Raw genomic sequence first — 17,401 nt, 5'->3', positions numbered from 1 at the left:
CTTAACGCACAAAGTCTGGCAATCACCTGAATGTGTAAGCAATTGGTGCTGGATTTGTAAGATTTGTTAGGTATTTTTATTTTCCTGTCTTTCATCTGGTTTTGGTGTTACGTGTCTGAAATGTGGTTGTGTAGTTTTTTGTTTTTTTTTTCCCAATTAATGTAGTTTTGGAAAAGCTAAGAACCAGACTCTCATCGCCCTCATTTTACCTGTGTGTCAACTGAAGGCTCTCTCATAGCAAGGAAGTGGTGGGGTGAGAATTCAAACCCAGACTTTCACTCCCTGAGTGCAGTTTCTTTCTAAAAGGGAGGGCACGTTCAGAACAGGTGCTGACCGGTGCAGGGCAAGTTTCTTACAATTTCCTTTTCATATTAATCTTGGTTTTTATCAATACAACGAAGCAAGCTGAGCTAGGGAGGAAGACATTCAGCTACTGTATTTCAAATGATACCTTCCGTGATGTAAGATTCTAGGAACTTAAACTCCTTTGCATGTTGTTTTTGAAAATATTCTGTTCTTTGTTCCCTTGGTGCAAGTAATGCATGGAGGCTACGGGAATGAATCTTGATTCAGTTTATGTGCAGACTGCTGAGCTACCCTGTTGAGAATTGCCATCTTTTTAATTCCTTCTCAAGGAAAAATGAGCAATTAGCATGTTGTAGCTACCATTTAGTTAATTTCATTTCACTGTATCATTTAATTTATTATTATTTGTGTTGGTCATGGTAACCAAAGGGGAACAGGGAGAGGTAGTTCTGGAAAGTGATTGTGGGTGAACATGCAAATTGCCGATTCTTCAACCCATATTCATAGGATAATAGGGTTGATTTTGGTCACAGATATAAAAATCTGTAGGCTCTGGTTGTGGCCTGTTCTAATGGTGCCTCTGGATGTTCTCTAGACACTGTTCTGTGTGGCCACAACCTGTCGATTGGAGCCCGTTATATGAAATATTTTCATCCCTCCTTGTGTTTTATGAGATTTTAAAAACTATTATAATAAATAATAAGAGCAGACATTCATTTGGCACGTATTTTCCCTACACTGTTTCAGGCATCACATTAGTTACCTCGTTTAATCTTAACAGTATCTCTGTGTTCTGGATATTATCATCATCATGGTCATTGTTGGAATCCGCTGGTTCTTTAAGGGACTTCTGTTTGACTCAGGCAGGGAAGATTTTGTATCTTATAATTGTATTTATGAAAGAAATAGACTCCAACTCATCTAAAATTGCAGGTTTGCATCTACACCTAGGATTTTATAAAGCCAGTGCTGTAAAAGGGAACGCCTTCTTTCAAAAATATTCCTCACTTACTGACCCTTTTCCCACTGTAAAGTCTCGTGGCACCATGCCCTGGGGCTCAGCATTGCCTGCTTTCTCCGTTCTTCTTCTCAAGGAAAGATGCTCCTAATGATGGCAACTTGCTGAGTCCCTAACCCCTGAGCAGACGAATGTTTTTTCCTGATCCCTGGAACAGAACCACACGGGAATGGCAGGCCGGCTGCTCGAGAGGCTGGAGCTGGGAAGGGAAAACCTGGGCCCACTGGACAGTCACCCACAGGGTGAGGTGAGGCAGCAGCCGGGCCAAGTCCTGCCACTTTGCCAGGTCATTTAGGGCCCTTCAGAGACATCTGTCCTTCCAGGATGGACTTCCAGGCTAGATGGCCAAAAGGTTAGTTTTGAGACTACTATAGGGGATTTTTTACAAGATGTACATTCAGTCACTATTTAGAGGGCTTTTTTCTTCTTATTTTCTAGAAATAACTATTGAGTTATGTCAGGGTGAAATGACGTGTCACATGTGACTTCCTTTACAGTTCTTTAGAAAATAAAAAGAGAAAAATTGGGGCAGAGGCTTGATAATTCTAGAATCTGGGTGATGGGTATATGGGGTTTTGTTATACTATTTTCACTACTTCTGTATTTTTTAACAGTTCTGTTATAATAATTTAAAAAGGTATGTGTTGTGGGGGTCTTATGTAGCTCCCTGTCTGGTTTAGTGGTTTAAATACCAACTGCAGAGTTCCTACCCCTGCCCTGCCTGTCCCCAGCTGCTGATGTAATTCAATTGATGTGAAGAGTCTTAGGGCAGGGAGATGCTAACCTAATCAGCTAGAAGTGGAAGTAATTCTCTGGACAATACAGATAAAATGACTTTATTTGGCATACAAACACTCCCTGCTCACCCTATAAACAGGAAGGTAGTGTCAGTAGCTAGCATAATTGAGCACGTTACACCTGTTATAGACTTTCTCTCTCGTTCTTCTGGGGGCAGCATTTGGAGGGGATTACAGGAGACCTTAACCCGAGGCCCATTGGGCTTGCTTCTCTCCTGCTTCCAAATCCTCAGGGTGGTGATTTTCAAAGCGTGAACCAAGTGCTGTGTAAGAAGCATGGTAAATACAGATTCCCAGGCCCACACCCAGACACAGGTCTATAGCTTGGTAAAGGTGAGCTTTGTAAGCACTAGATGTCTGTGATTTGCAGCTGTATTTTAACCTTTTTGAAACATTTGCAAATACCCTGACATACTGGGAATATTGAAGATGTAGCAATTAATGCTCCAGGTGGCACTATTTGGTGGCTATAAATTAAATCTTATCAGACATCCTAGAAGGGTTTTTGTGGTTATTAAAAACATTTTTTAATCATTATTAGAGTTTTTACATTGATGTTTGAAAAAGAATTCTGTCACCAAAGTGTATAGGAGTTGACAAGTGTAAATATGCCGTTAGATTAAAAAAACGTGTATTATTTACTGATCAACTCTGGTGCCTCCTTTGGAGCCACTATGCTCAGTCATTTCCTGTCAATCTCTGGATGATGTTATAATCTGACTATGGATATGCATATTAAATAAGAAAATTATTGTGCATGTGTGGTGATGGCTTTTTAATTGTTAATGTTACTGCTTTAAAAAGATATCAGGATATTTTCCTCATAGGATGGTTATAGTCTGTGGAATTGCATGAGAAATTTGGGGAACTAAATCTTGGGCAAGTGGAACACAGCGCCTGAATGGGGCTCTTCTTTGGGTATTGGTACTTCTAGCCAGCTGCCCCAGTTATTAAAAAGAGCTCTTTATCTGGTCCTAGGAATGGATATATGGAGGTTCCTTGTGTTTTTCTTTCTGCTATTGTGGATTTAAAAAAAACTTTTATGGTTAAAAAGGAAATCAGGTTATTATATATGCGTGTTCACAAGAGACTAATGTAGCTTCTCTGTATCAGAGGTTAGCAAACTTGTTCTTAAAGGGCCAGATAATAAATATTTTAGGCTTTGCTGGCACAGGTTCTGTGTTGCAACTACTCAGCTCTGCCATTGAGGTGTGAAAGCAACCACAAACAATACGGAAACGAATGGGCGTCACTGTGTCCAATAAAATTTACTTACACTGAAATTTGAATTTCATATAATTTTCATGTGTCATTTAATGTTGTTATTATTCTTTATTTATTCAACATTTAAGAGTTTAAAAACCATCCTTAGCTCACAGGTGACAAGCTGGATTTGGTCCTTGGGATGTGGTTTGTGGAGTCCTGTTCTAGAAGAAGATGTAGTATGAAGCAGTGGCGAAAATTCAGTTCTTTGCTCTAGCTCTCTGATATTTCAGCCTCATCGTTTGCTCTTTTTCATTTGCTCTCTAGTGTCCCAGTTCTGATGAAATAATGTCATCAGCTTTTAATTCTCATCTTTGTAATTGGATTGTTTATTGACTTAGAGTGAAATTCAGTGAGATTTTTCCCTTTTATTTAAAACAAGAGAAATATATAACTAGAAGTGAACTGAGGCTGGGGATTAAAGATGAAGTGAAAGGGAAAGTAAGTCAAAGAAGAAGAGTGATGTAAGACCTGTGTTCTCTTCAAAACCAGCCTTTTCTAAAATGTTCTGCCTGTCTCACCAGTGGAATTCACGATGGATTTTCTGGGAGACACAAATGAACATTTAAAAAAATTTAAGAGTTGTGTGTATCATTTTAAATGTATGTTAGGAACAATATAATTAGCACATGAAGTCTGTGATTTCTCAGGTAATATTGCTCAAATGCAACATTAAGCAAAAAGTTGAAGGGCTAAAGAAAAATACAAGAATTTTTGTACAAGTGGTACTCGGGCTTGCAAAGCTTTTAGAGCTGGTATTGAATGACTGAAGTGGGAAATTTTCTTCTAAGTGCCCCTTACTTTATCATGAGGGATGTGTAGACACCAGGAGACATATTTTGAGTCAATGGATTTTCTCTGAAGAAATCTATGGAGGGCAAAAATGATCAAAATGAGTGTGAGCATTCTGGACTTCCAAGGTAGAGTCCTCCCTCCCCACTTTGCTGAAGACTTTTGTCTTTTATGTTACAATAAACAGGTGGAGGAAGACAAGGCAGGGGCTGAGAGGGAATTCATGGATGGAGTATTATCTTAGTTTGCCAGAGCTGCTGTGATGAATACCACACAATGAGTTGGTTGGCTTAAGCAACAGGAATGTATCAGCTCAGTTTTAGAAGCCAGAAATCCCAAATCAAGGCTTTGGCAAGACCTTGCTTTCTCTTGGAGTGTGTGGCTTTCTGGTGATGACTTGCCACAATCCTTGAGGTTCTCTGATTCTCATCTCTGCCTCTGTCACATGGTGATGTCTTTGGGGTCTACTCACATGGCTTTCTCTGACTTATGCCTTCTTCAGTTTTCTGGCTTGTCTTCGTGACTTCTCTGACTGCATCTGAATTTCCTCACTTTATAAGATCTCCAGTCATACGGATTAAGACCCACCCTAATTAAATTTTGCCTCATCCAAAATAGAATCTTTGAAGATCGTATTCACAAATGAGACCACACCTTCACTAATCTTCAACAGATCCTTTTTACGAATGGGTTCCTACCCACAGGAGTGCAGATGAAGATTAAGAACATGTCTTTCGTGGGGTACATGATTCAGTCTTTAATAGGCGTCTTCCTAAAATGAAGGCCAAGGTAGAAAACAGCACCAAGTAGCCAAATAAGAGAAAGTTCGTGAAAAAGAAAGTGACTGGAGGCAAGGGAAGTGGAAGCCAGGCCCAGGAAGAGAAGTGAAAAGGGTGTTCTTTGAGAGAGTATTATCACAGAATAATCTGGAAGAATTTTTCTTTATCACGTGTCATAACAAAACTGCCTTGTACATAAAGGGCAAAGAGTTTCTGATTGTCAACAAGCCTTAATTTATGATCCCAAATATTGTTATTGCAACTGGGGAATAAACATCTAGAAAAACCAAATCTCTGAGAAACAAAAATGCTTTCACATATATGTTTATTTTAATAAAAAGATAGAAGATCAAGAAGAGAATACAGCAAAGCTGGAACCATATTGAAAGTCTTACAAATTGATAGAGTAGTTAATCTTCTTTTGTTAAATAAAAATTAAATTTATTCCAAGATGTAAAACCTAATATATAATAAACAGTTAAGGGTGGTAATAAAGAACACAGGAAGTTGGCCAGACAAGTGTGTTTGAATCCTAGCTCTGCCGTTTACTGACCGTGTAATCTTGGGTAAGTTGCATCTCTCCGTGGCTCAGTTTCTTTGCTTGTGAAAGATGAGTAATAATAGCACATAACCCATAGATGATTGTGGGATTTAATGAGTTAGTATACGTAAAGCATTAGAATAGAGTTGGCACATAGTAAATAATAGCTATCTATTAGCCCTAAAGCTTATTCTAAATAAATAACAGAAGCCATTAAATTCTGTTTGCTGTCAAAAGAGCAAATTTGCCATTATTTGCCTAAAATGTCCCAAGATGTGAATTTCTATGTGTATATATGTAAGTGTATCTATGTACCTTAATGATACATATTATATACATTCCAAGTCTCCTAGGATTTCAGTGTTCAAAGAACTAATGAAGCTTATCCCTTGACCCCACGCATCTTGTTCCTAAATCTATGAGACTGCATCGCCACTGTGTGGACATCCAGATTGGGTTTGAGTAACTGGGGATGGTGAACTTCTATCCTTGAAGAAATCCATTTTATCTTTGACCAGCCCTTGGTGCTAGGAAGTTCTTTCTTACACTGGGCTAAAATCCAACACCCATAGGCTTCACACTTAATAATTTGGCTTGGTACAAAACCCATCTCTTCGATATAATAACCCATCAAATATTTAAGGATGGTTAGCAGGTCTTTCTTGAGTCTTCTCCAAGTTAAAATCTCTTGCTCCTTGAGGTGTCCCTGGCTTGTTTTGATTTTGAGTATCCTGTGGCCATCCTGGTTGTTTCCCTTTGGGTGTGTTCCAGAACACTAATAGCCACAGAGACACATCTTGTGTGTGTGTGTGTGTGTCTGCATTTATTTATGATTCACTTAAAGGTGCCTCCTTTTGACAAAACTGTCTTTATTATTTGGTAGGGAGATGTTTGGCTTTTCTTACCCCACTTCCTAAATTCCAAATCTGGGAACCTGGCATGCAGAGAAACTGCTGCCAGAGAATCATAAATCTTCTCTTGAAGTTAGTGTGCTGGAATAGGCTTTTCTTTGTTCCAAGCCAGTAGCTGTGGGAGTTATAGTAATGAGTATAGTTCTAGTAACTGTAGGAGTGGCTTATGGTGGGCCTACCATGTGCCAGATAGTCGCTTCTATCCTTTAGTTGCAGTAGATCATTGAATCTTCGTGAATCTGTTGCTGCTTTCATTCCTATTTTTAGCTGATGAAAGCAGTTCTAGGGTGAAGTTGGAGACTTGGGTAAGGAAAACTGCCTGAAATCAAGAGGAGGATTTTTTTGGTAGAAATGACTAGGATCATTTGCCCCTATTTCCTTAATCCATGTAATTTTTCTGTTCACTTTTACAAGTGTCCTGTGCAAGAAGTGATGTCATGCTTGTTCTCTTTGCTTCATCTTCTGTTTTAATGTATGGACATTGTACAAGTAAAATAAAAATTCTTCTCTCTCTGTTTTTCTTGAAAAGTCCACTTTTATTCCGTCGGAACAATTCAAACCAGTTATTTTAAAGATAGTGCTGTTCTGGATGTGCTGGAACCGCCACCCCCCAACATTGGGGACGGTACCCTTCATTTTCTTTCAGCTATCTCCAAGTGTCTTTCCTCCCCTCACCCCGACAAGATTCCCAGATAGGAAACCAATCACAGTGTTATCGGCAGTAGAAAGATTTCAGAATGCGTTTATGGGCACGGGTAACCAGGGGGATGGCTGGGTGCCTTCTCCTAGACTTCACACATTTCCTGAACATGGAGCCTCACCATGGCAACAGCCATGTCACATGACACATTGGTGACACGTGCAAGGTGCTGCCACAGCTCATCCCAGGTTCAGTGTCTGTGATACATTGTTTCCACTGACACAGTGACTGCTGCAGCTCGCAGTTGGAAGGTTGTCTGGATTTCACTGCCATTATTGCACACTGACTCCCATGGCGCACGGAGGGCTCTGAAAGGGAAGCGTAAATAAATAAGTATGCACAGTAAACATTGCCTTCATTAGCTTTGCAGAGAAATACGTGCTTATCACGCAACCTCCTTGCCATTCAATTCTTCTTTTTTAGAGCATATTTTGTTGGTAACACCTTGGAAGCTTGAAAATGATTTTATTTTTAATCATCATTATACCCATTTCCACTTGGCAAACTTTAGAAGAGAGAGTTCAGGGTGGCCCCTTTTTAGTATTTATTTATATTCTTCGCATGTAGCAGATTTATTGATGAAGACATAATTCTGGGAATATTATTTTTTTCTCATGAAATCTATTGAATGCTTTTCATAAATCATATGAGTGGTATTATGTGTCCATTTCCTATGAGGAAGGACCTGAAGGTTATACAGAGGACTTTTTTAGAGGTACAAGCAGAGTGGTATTTTAACATATTTTAATTTCTTAGTGATTCAGTGAGTGATTAAAAAGTAGATGTGGAATCTGGAAGACATTATAGAGATGTCAAGGACAGACAGATTTTGATTTGTAGCCTAATGAAATGTTTTGCCAACTTTTAAAGATTTTTTGAGAGTAGAACTTTAATCATTTGCTTGTGTTTCTGGCATGGTAAGGTTATTCCTGTTTCTGTTATATGATGAATCCAAAGTGAAAATGGGATAATTTTTAATTAGCAAAATTATAAAACCATTTGCAGCCAAATGTTTCTTGTCTGTATAAACTGTGAGGTTTCACATTTTACTTCAATCATTTTAGGAAATTTCATTCTGAGGATCTGTTTCAGTTGATATTTTATGTATGGATACAAATTCTCAATATTAAAAATTACCTTGTAATATTCTTTTCCCAGTGTCACTTCAGTATACTGACAGGATTTTAGTTTGTGTGTTGCTTGTGTCTATTTTGGCGGTGCCATGGTTACCTGAGTTGGATGTAGCACTGATATTCAATCCAGCTTTATGAATGCAAGGCTGAATATTACAGGAGAAATAGTATTATTGGGTTAGAAATGCTCCTTTAACTTTTTGTTATATGGTTTTGTACAGTTCAGAATTGGCTTTTGTTGAGGTTACATATTTAATTATTTGAATCAAAAATGTTATATTTTTACTTTATACTATAAATATATGAATGGAGAGTTATTTTTAAATATATTTTATTAAGGAAATGAGAATAATGAGCCAAGTCATGGCAGCCTACACGTAATTCCCAGACTTTTCATTTTATGTTGCTTCAATAGCGTTTGATTATGAGAGTTTTACATTTTCTGGGGGCTCATTAAAAACATACTTGGAAAGAAGTTGATGGAAATGAGAAGGAATTTGAGTGTTCAGAATTTGAGGATAGCTAGACAGGTATACGTCCAGCTCTTTGGAGTGTGATACTTGGGTTGGGTGCCTGTATGGGCAGGGGGTGGGGGAGGTGGCTTAGGAGGTTGCAGCATTTTGCTCTATTTCTTTTGGTTCCTCTGGAGGACGCTGTGTCACACCTTCACAGTGCATCCATTGCTACAGGAAGGAAGATGGTGGAAACCAGCTGAAGAAAGCTGTAACCCACAGCACTAGCTCAAGTCTCGGGTGATGCATAAAGACTTTTGCAATTTGTCTTTGAAACCATAGGTGTCTCTTACCAGGATCAAGAGGGAAATTGAGATAAGTGACAATAAATTTCTTTCAGACAGAGTAATTCCTTAATAAAACAGGGTTCTTAAAGTTCTAGGGTTCTTGGGGGAATATCATAGACCAAATCACTTCATTATTAAACTGTGAATAAGACCAAAATTCAGGGGCTTCAACTGAAAACAGTCAGACAAAAAACCTGATTAAAGTTTCTTTGTATTTAAGAAATTCCTTTTTCACAGGATATGGTCATGTGCTATTCTAACACTGCACTAGCTGTCTGTGGCTGTGGGCACATGAAGTTTGGCTTTGAGATGGGCTAAGTAAAATACATAGTGGATTTGAAAGACCTGATTACATGTGGAAGGGATAATATTTTGGATATATTGGGTTAAATCAAATATATCATTAAAATTAATTTTACCTGTTTCTTTTTACCTTTTTAGTATGACTACTAGAAAATTTTAAATTACATACGTGGCTTGCTTTATGTGTCTTTTTGACAACACTGTTACAGAACATACTAGTTCTGTGTTTCTAAAATCAGGTGTCTTTTAGAATTATTTCCTTTTTTTAAAAGGGAGTTCAAACATTGCTCAAATTCAATCTTGATTAATATATTGGAAAAAGAAGAGAAAATAGGACAGACAGCGTTTGAAATTAATTCACTGCACCTTTTGTAAATGCAGAGAGCAATAACTATTCCCTCATGGATTATAATCTCATTGGGAGAAAACCACTTTGTCATTTCTACTATATATATGTGTGTGTGTATATATATATATTATATTGACACATCTAGTAGATGTTAACAGTTTTAACAAAATAGTGATGTTTGACAGCAAAAGCTCTCAGATAATATGGTTTTTGTTTTGTTTTGTTTTTTAATGTGTCTTCCATTTTGTCTTGGAGACCTTGACATCTCAAACTGGTGTGTTCATACCACTATGCCTGCATAGGAGTGTTCAGGGTCTCCCAAAATCACTAAGGGTGATAAACTCTGCCAAATCTCCAAGAAGAAACAATTTTTCCTGAAAGGTTTTTGGGGGAAAAGACATCATTTTTACGTTGTAAATGGCCAAATTTATGCTGCGATATAAAGCAAGATTTTGAATGTTTACAGTGAGTCTTCCTGCTTATTTAGGTGCCCTTTCAATTGTGCTCCCATGCCGTTTTCTCGTTTCCCCGTTTCCCCATTGCCATTAAGGTATTTTTGTAGAAAAGTTTGAAACCATACTTAATTTTTGTGCTAACCGTTTGCTTAAAAAGAGGGAAAAAAAATCAAAGCTGCTACTTCCATTGAGAATTTTAATAGTGCAGTGTGACCATCTTAAGCAGCTCAGTAAAAATGGTGGGTGCTCCTTACACATGATATGAAAATGACCGCTCTTCCCCAGCATGGGAAGCCATGGCAGTAGCTTTCAGGAGAGAGGGAAGGTCTTGAGTTAGGGCAGTGACATAATGAATGGGAGTGGAGAGGGTCAGACGGGAGAGAAGGCTGAGAGCATAGGGGGAATACCTGGAGTTGAGAGGCAAGAATAGAAAATCAGGATGCGAAAATTTGAGCTTGCCAGACAAAGTGAATGGAGGTGTGCTTAAGAGTGACAAGAAACTCAGCGTAAGGAAGACTTTGGTGGGACATGAGCTGTAAAATATTGAGTTCAGTTTGGGGCATTGAGTTTGAAGGTGAGGGTAGCAAATCTGTTTAGAAATACCAAGGTAGAAGTCATAACTTGCCTTTTTTCAGGAACTCTCATGCTCTCTTGTCTTGGCCACATGTATTCAAGGATGCTTGTACTCCAGTATACTTCCTTTGTAGCTCTCTTTTTTAAATCAATATATGAATTTTATTGCATGTTTAAAATACCACAAATAGGTCTTAGGAATCTTTTGGCATCTTGTTTCCATAGCTGGACAACTCTAAGATCTTATTCATCAGCCTGCTGTACTGTTCCTCTTTCAGACAGAGATACTACCACCACATTTTCCAGCATCCTTGTTTTTAACTGCCGTTGGCTTGCTGAATCAAAGCAGATGAATTTGATACAAGTTCAGTGTTGTTTTCCTTTAAGAATTAACTCATCTTTCTGGGCTTGAGATACTGAATGCACAGTGCCTGGCCTCATTTGAACCCTGCGGACATATTTTTCACTCAATATTTCGGATTTCAACGAGAGACCCACTCTCCTGAATAACAACGTTGATGGGAAGTGAGCAGACAGAGACCTCATCTTGTAACGGAAGCCCAGTGTGACACCCTTGATCATGTTCTGAATGTGACAACAGTGCAAACTGTGGCCAATTCCTTTCCATTCCCCACCACTTGTCAGTCCGAAGCCTCTTCTTTTTCTTTCCAAGGAGATTGAGTTCTGCATCAATGTGATTGAAGTCCCTCTGCAGGGTTCCTCTGGGGCCCTTCACAATAACTGTGCATCCCTTAATTGTAATGTTGACATTTTCTAGAATGTTGACAGTCCAGTTGCTGAGAATCGTCTTTGTTCTCGTGGTACATGCAGCAAAGCTATTCCAGCTCTATTTTGGCTAACTAAATATGGTTTGAATTTTTTTACTTATTCATGATAAATGATACCATAGTTAATCACTAGAGGAAAAAGAATCACTAATTTTCTCACTGTTGTGAAACAGTCAAATGAATACTTTCGTATATTTCCTTCTCGTCTTCTCTGGATGTAAGATTTAAAAACATATATAGTTGGAATAATCATGTGCGTGTAGCTTTGAATCCTGCTTTTTTTCCTAACATAACTATTTTCATGTTGCCGTGTTATCTTTATAATGATTATTTTTATTGACTCTGTAATAGATTACTTCTCTTTGCACAGGTACTCATTAGGTGTCTATTATATGCCAGGGCCTGAATTATGTCCTCAGAATAAACAAAAATAATGTTTCCCAGTTGTGTGGGGTCTACTGATTACCATTTTTCTCAATGGTATTCTCCATCAGTATTTTAGACATAGCACTTCTTTTTTGTATATGCTATACTTGCTGGGTGTTTAGTATCCCTTATATGACAACCAAAAACCCTCCTACACAGTTTCAGATGCCCCCCTTTTCCCCCAGTTGAGGCTCATCAGTTTAAACCATAACTTTTCTAACTGTTTTTCTGTTGTTAGACATTTTGGTTGACTTCCTTTCTTTTTTCGGGTGGCCGGATGTTGGCGGGGGGAAGAGGAGGGGTTTGGTGTGCAGTTATACATTAGTTGTACCTAGGATTGTCATTTCATTGTAGAACAAGTTCTTGGGTGATGAATGATTTTCCATGCTAGTTTGTTACTTTTGAGAAAGCCCTCCTCACAATTTTGGGACAACATTTTTGAGAATACTTTGAGGAAGTGCGTATGACGTAAGGGTAATCAGTTCTGAATACTGTCTCCGGTGAGAAACCTTGTTTTTTCCTGTTAGTTGCTCCTCTTCCTCCACTTCTACATCACCCACCAACCCAAATGCAAAGTGAAGTATACTTTTAGGGAGTATATTAGGGCATAGTATGGGAGAGTGTTTTAAGACTCACAGTTCAGAGTCTCACTTCATATCCTAGTTACTAGCTGTACTAGTTACTTCACCCAGTTGTGTCTCTTTACATCTTCCTCTGTTACTAAGAAAATAGTGCACATACCTCAGAAAGTTCTTAAGAGTAAATGAACTATATGTGTGAAGTTATCCTATTACATTTTAGCTAAAAGGTAACTGAGACCAGTATTTGTCTACAGCAGTGTAGTGGTTTTGAGAACATGCTCTAGTGGCAGGATCTGGGTTCAAATTTTACTTAATTACTTATTAGCTGTGGAACTCTGCATGGGCTATTTTGCCAAAGACTCAGTTTCCTCATCTGTGAAATGGGAATAAGCAAAGAACCCTCTAATGGGGTGGCCATGAAGACTAATTGAGAGGTTGCTTTATTGAATACCTGCACATGGTGGAGCACTCAGTAAGTGGCATCTATGGTTATTGTGATGATCTGGGGGGTTTGAATAAGTGGGGTCACATAGACTACTATTCTCTCTCTTTGTACTTTGGGAGAAAAAAATGTAGCATTTCCAGTAACACTTTTCTAATATATTTATCTTATGGACTAAAATCATTAGAATTATATGTTTTCAAACGTCTATTGAGTTCTCTTGGACCAACTCGAGTTTTCATGTCTTTTTTCAGTCACTTTTGTATAATTTTATCAGATGTGTTGGGTGTTCATAGTTCTTTGTATTCTATCACAGAAGTCCAAATCTTTATTCTCTATCAAGATTAATGTACTGAAATTCAAGTAATCTGAAGTAAGAGTAATCCAGTGATGGTAAAAAAACAAAAACCCTGACAAAAATATATGTTTTACGAAGTAAGTATTCCATTTTTATAACTCCTCCCCTGCCAAAAATATATGACCCTAAAAGCAATGAAGCACACAAGTACATAATGAAAAACAATAAAACGTACCTTCTAGCCTGTACTTTTACTGACTCACTGACTTCATAATAAAATGTAAATGTAATCACATTTGTGCGTCTTCTCCCATTAGGCAAACTCTAGGAAGAAGTAGAAGGAAGCCCTGTTGTAGGGTTGTAGGAAAAAATCAGATAAATCTTTAAACTTGTGAGTGCCTGTTGTGTTACGCTATGGAATCTTTCTTAGTCTGGTCAGATGGAACCATTTTGGGCCACATAACTTGGTCCTTATGTTTTTTTCACCTGGAGACTTTGTAGAGCTGCAGCTCTATCCTGTGGTCTTATGGTATTGATGATTTACAAAGTGGCACGGGAATAAAACATGGCAGGTCTTTGAAGGTCTGACTTCAAGGGCAGTGTTTATAGTCAGGGTTTTCTAGGGAAACGGAATCGATAGGAGATATGTGTGTGTATAAATATATATATAATGTAAATATTATGAGATTAATTATGGAATTGTCTTACACAACTGTGGGGATGGGCAAGTCCAAATTCCATAGAGCAGGCTGCAACTGGTAATTCTAATGGAGGTTCTTTCACTTCTCTTTTTAAGGCCTTCAGCTGATTTGATGAGACTTCTCCAGTTGTTGAAGGCCATCTCCTCAGTTGATTGTAGATGTAATCACCATAGATGCAATCAACTTAATAACAATTTAAGTCCACAAAATATCCTCACAGTAACAATCAGTCCAGTGCTCGCTTCACCAAACAACTGGGCACCAATTGACACATGAACTTAATCATCAGAGGTGACTGTCTCATTTTTACCTTTACTACTTTCTGTTACCTGAGTTTTGAACTTGTATGTCTGCTTGTAAACATAGCTATGATTTTGGCTAAAAGTAAGGCCCTGGAACAGTTTTGAATCCTATGTGGAAAACCCTAGATGTACACTGAACACTTCCATATTCATCATCTGGGCATTTGGTGGGGTGTAATGTTTTCATGCTATTTTTGGGTACAGGAGAAAAATGTTAATAATGTGACCTGATATTGTCATTGATAAACCTCTGTCATTCTCTCTCTTCTTTTCCTTCATAACACTTACCAAGATTGTAATTATGTGTGTTTTTGGGTATTTTTGGGTATTTTGGGTATTTTAATGCCAGTATTCCTCTTTGGGCTATAAACTCCATAAGAGCACAGACCATATCAGTTTGTTTTTTCCACCCCAGCTCCTGGAACACAGTAGCTTTCAGTAAGTAGTGGTCAAATCGATGTTTTGAGCAAGCAACAGTAGTACTTCATAATCATGGCAGACATATGTTTAATGTTTAAATGTAACATTCTTTGTGAAATGCTTTGGAGGAATTCTCCCACTTGATCCTTGCAACATTCCTTTGTGCAGTTACTCTGAAATGCTCCTATTGCACAGGGAGGAGGCTGAGGTTAGGAAGGTGAAGTGACAAACTCATGGCCATATGGCTGTAAGTGACTTTCACACCCAGTTCTGTGCATCTTGGAAGCTTATACCGTTAGAAATTAGCTGATATGATGGACTGTTGGCAGTTCTTGTGATCTCCTAGTGAAATTTCCCCCAAGATACTTGCTCAGCAGTATTTCTCACTGCAGCACTGACAGGTGTTTTCTAAGGAAAAACTACCAAGATTTGGCTCTAGTCATTAAGAAAGAATTACTTATAAATAATAACAATATTAGTAAACTGCATTCTCCTTGTTGGCAAGTACTCTGCTAAGCTTCTTATATATTTTAATCATTTAATCCTTGTATGCGTGCTATAAGGTAAGTACTTTTATTATTCCTCTTTTACAGATGAGAAAACTGAGACTCAGAAAGGTTAAAGAAAAGTTAAATTACTTACTCAAGTCCATGGAGTTAGGACATGGAGGAGCAAATTACTAAATAACTTTAGAACTTCCTTCTGAAGAAGTGTAGGAGCCAGGGACTCAAAATACCCATTTGCACATTCTAGGAATATCTTACTTATTTTGAACTGTACTATTTCAAAATAGAAGGTGACGGGGGAAGGGAGGTGTTGATTGATTGCTTGGCCAGGGCTGTGATTTTACTGAGTTCACAGATGACCCTTCTCACGTGAGGCCGATTCTATCCCATAGACAGGGCACTGCCCACAGATGTTGGCTTGAACTTTATGTACAGGCATAAGACACTCAGCATTTTGAAGATAAGATTTGTTACTCAAACAGAACTGAAAGTGATGTGGATAAACTACTATATATCAACCATGCTAAAATTCACTTGGGGAACTCATATTTGAGAAAGTTCTGCTGAAAAATCTGACTTTCAGTTGATGCTGAGCTGCAGCTTTTATGGTCATTAGCTCCTTGGCTTTGAATTTTGGCTTTTCCTTTTTTTTTCCTCTTATTACATTCAGCAAGAGAGTAAGATACTCTAATACGATAACCAAAGCCCAGTTAAGATTTCATAATTACCAATTGGTAATTATTTTGAATTTCAGTTAGCACTAAGTCAGTGAGTAAATGTTATTTTCCTTGTCATAACTCCCATTTGAATCTCAGGCATGACTCAAGAAATTTGCCTCTTTTCTCAATTAAAATGGAAGCAGTTTTGCATTTGTTTCTTTGTGGGAGGACCAGCTTTACAAAAAGGTGAATTACAAGAGGTTGGTTTTCTGGGAAAGGGGTTAAACTATAGAATAGTTCTAAATGTGTGTTTTAAATAATACTGTCATGTTTTGTTGATGCTGGCTATTTTATTTGATTGCTATCCATTCTAAACTCTTCTCCTTTTTCCTTCTTTGAAATCTGTTGGTTTCTATGGAAACAGTGTTGTTTTGGGTTTGGGTGGAGCTGTATCCACAAATGCAGTATAAAGTCATTTATAAAATGGGTTAATATTTATTCTGGCTGGGCATATATGGAACTTGATGTAATGATAATCACACACATGCAGAATAAATTTGCACTTTTATTGTTATTTTCTTAGTCTTAAAAAATGTGTGCAATTTTGCTTGAAATGCAGTGTCATTTCCTCTCTGATTTGGATGTTGCCATTTAAAAGCCAACACCCAAAGCTAATGGGATTTCTCTGAGTTGTAAGTATTCCGCAGGCCTCAAACATCCCTGCAATCACGTTTTCATTCAGAAGACTGATTCCTGGGATATCTTTGAGTTTTGCTCAAGCACCTGCTTGCCAAGTTGGTCCTGCTCTTTTCTCTTTAAGCAACTCCTCTTGGTCTCATTTGTCTTCAGTAATGTGGGATTGTCTAGTACCTCCCCTTTCACATTTATGCTTGTGTCAGCAACGAAGGGCTGTTATTAAAAAACCTTACATGATTCAGAATGTATTAATGAGAGTATGGTGAAAGATTAAAGGACGAGTGACTTGTCCCAGCCCCAGGTGGAGGACGAGCAAAAGGTAGGGATTTTGGAAAGGTTCCAGAGATGATCAATGAAAATGATGAAAGGCTGGGCCAATGGGGTCTTTGTGGAAAGGTTAAAGGAATCGGAAGTTATTTAACACACAGAGAAGAAGCCCAAGGGTGTGTGTGGATGTATGGGGGAGTTTTTATATGCCTTTGTACATTTCTGAAGAGTGTTTATAAGGAAGGGCATGTTCACCCTTTGGCACTGTGAAGTCCTAACATTGGGAAGGAGTTCATGGAGGAGCAGGTGAGATTCCAGTTTGATGTAAGGACATGTCCAGAGTCTTTGAAAGGTGATCAGATTCCAGAAGAGGACCCCACCCAGAGAGATGTTGGGACCCTCACCTTGACCATGGTGAGGCATACGTCAGAGGTGCATTTATTGGCTGGAATGCAAATCTTGTTTGAAGCCAAGCCTTGACCTAGATGACCCTAGGAAGGTTCTTTAAAGATTCCTGGGTTCGTATTTATGATATTATCTTACTGTGATTGCATTTTTGAAATTCATTCTTTCAAATGTTTTGACAGACATTTGTA

The sequence above is a fragment of the Choloepus didactylus genome, chromosome 1 (assembly GCF_015220235.1).
Source record: "Choloepus didactylus isolate mChoDid1 chromosome 1, mChoDid1.pri, whole genome shotgun sequence".
Classification (NCBI taxonomy): Eukaryota; Metazoa; Chordata; class Mammalia; order Pilosa; family Megalonychidae; genus Choloepus; species Choloepus didactylus.
This window is presented reverse-complemented; position numbering follows the sequence as displayed.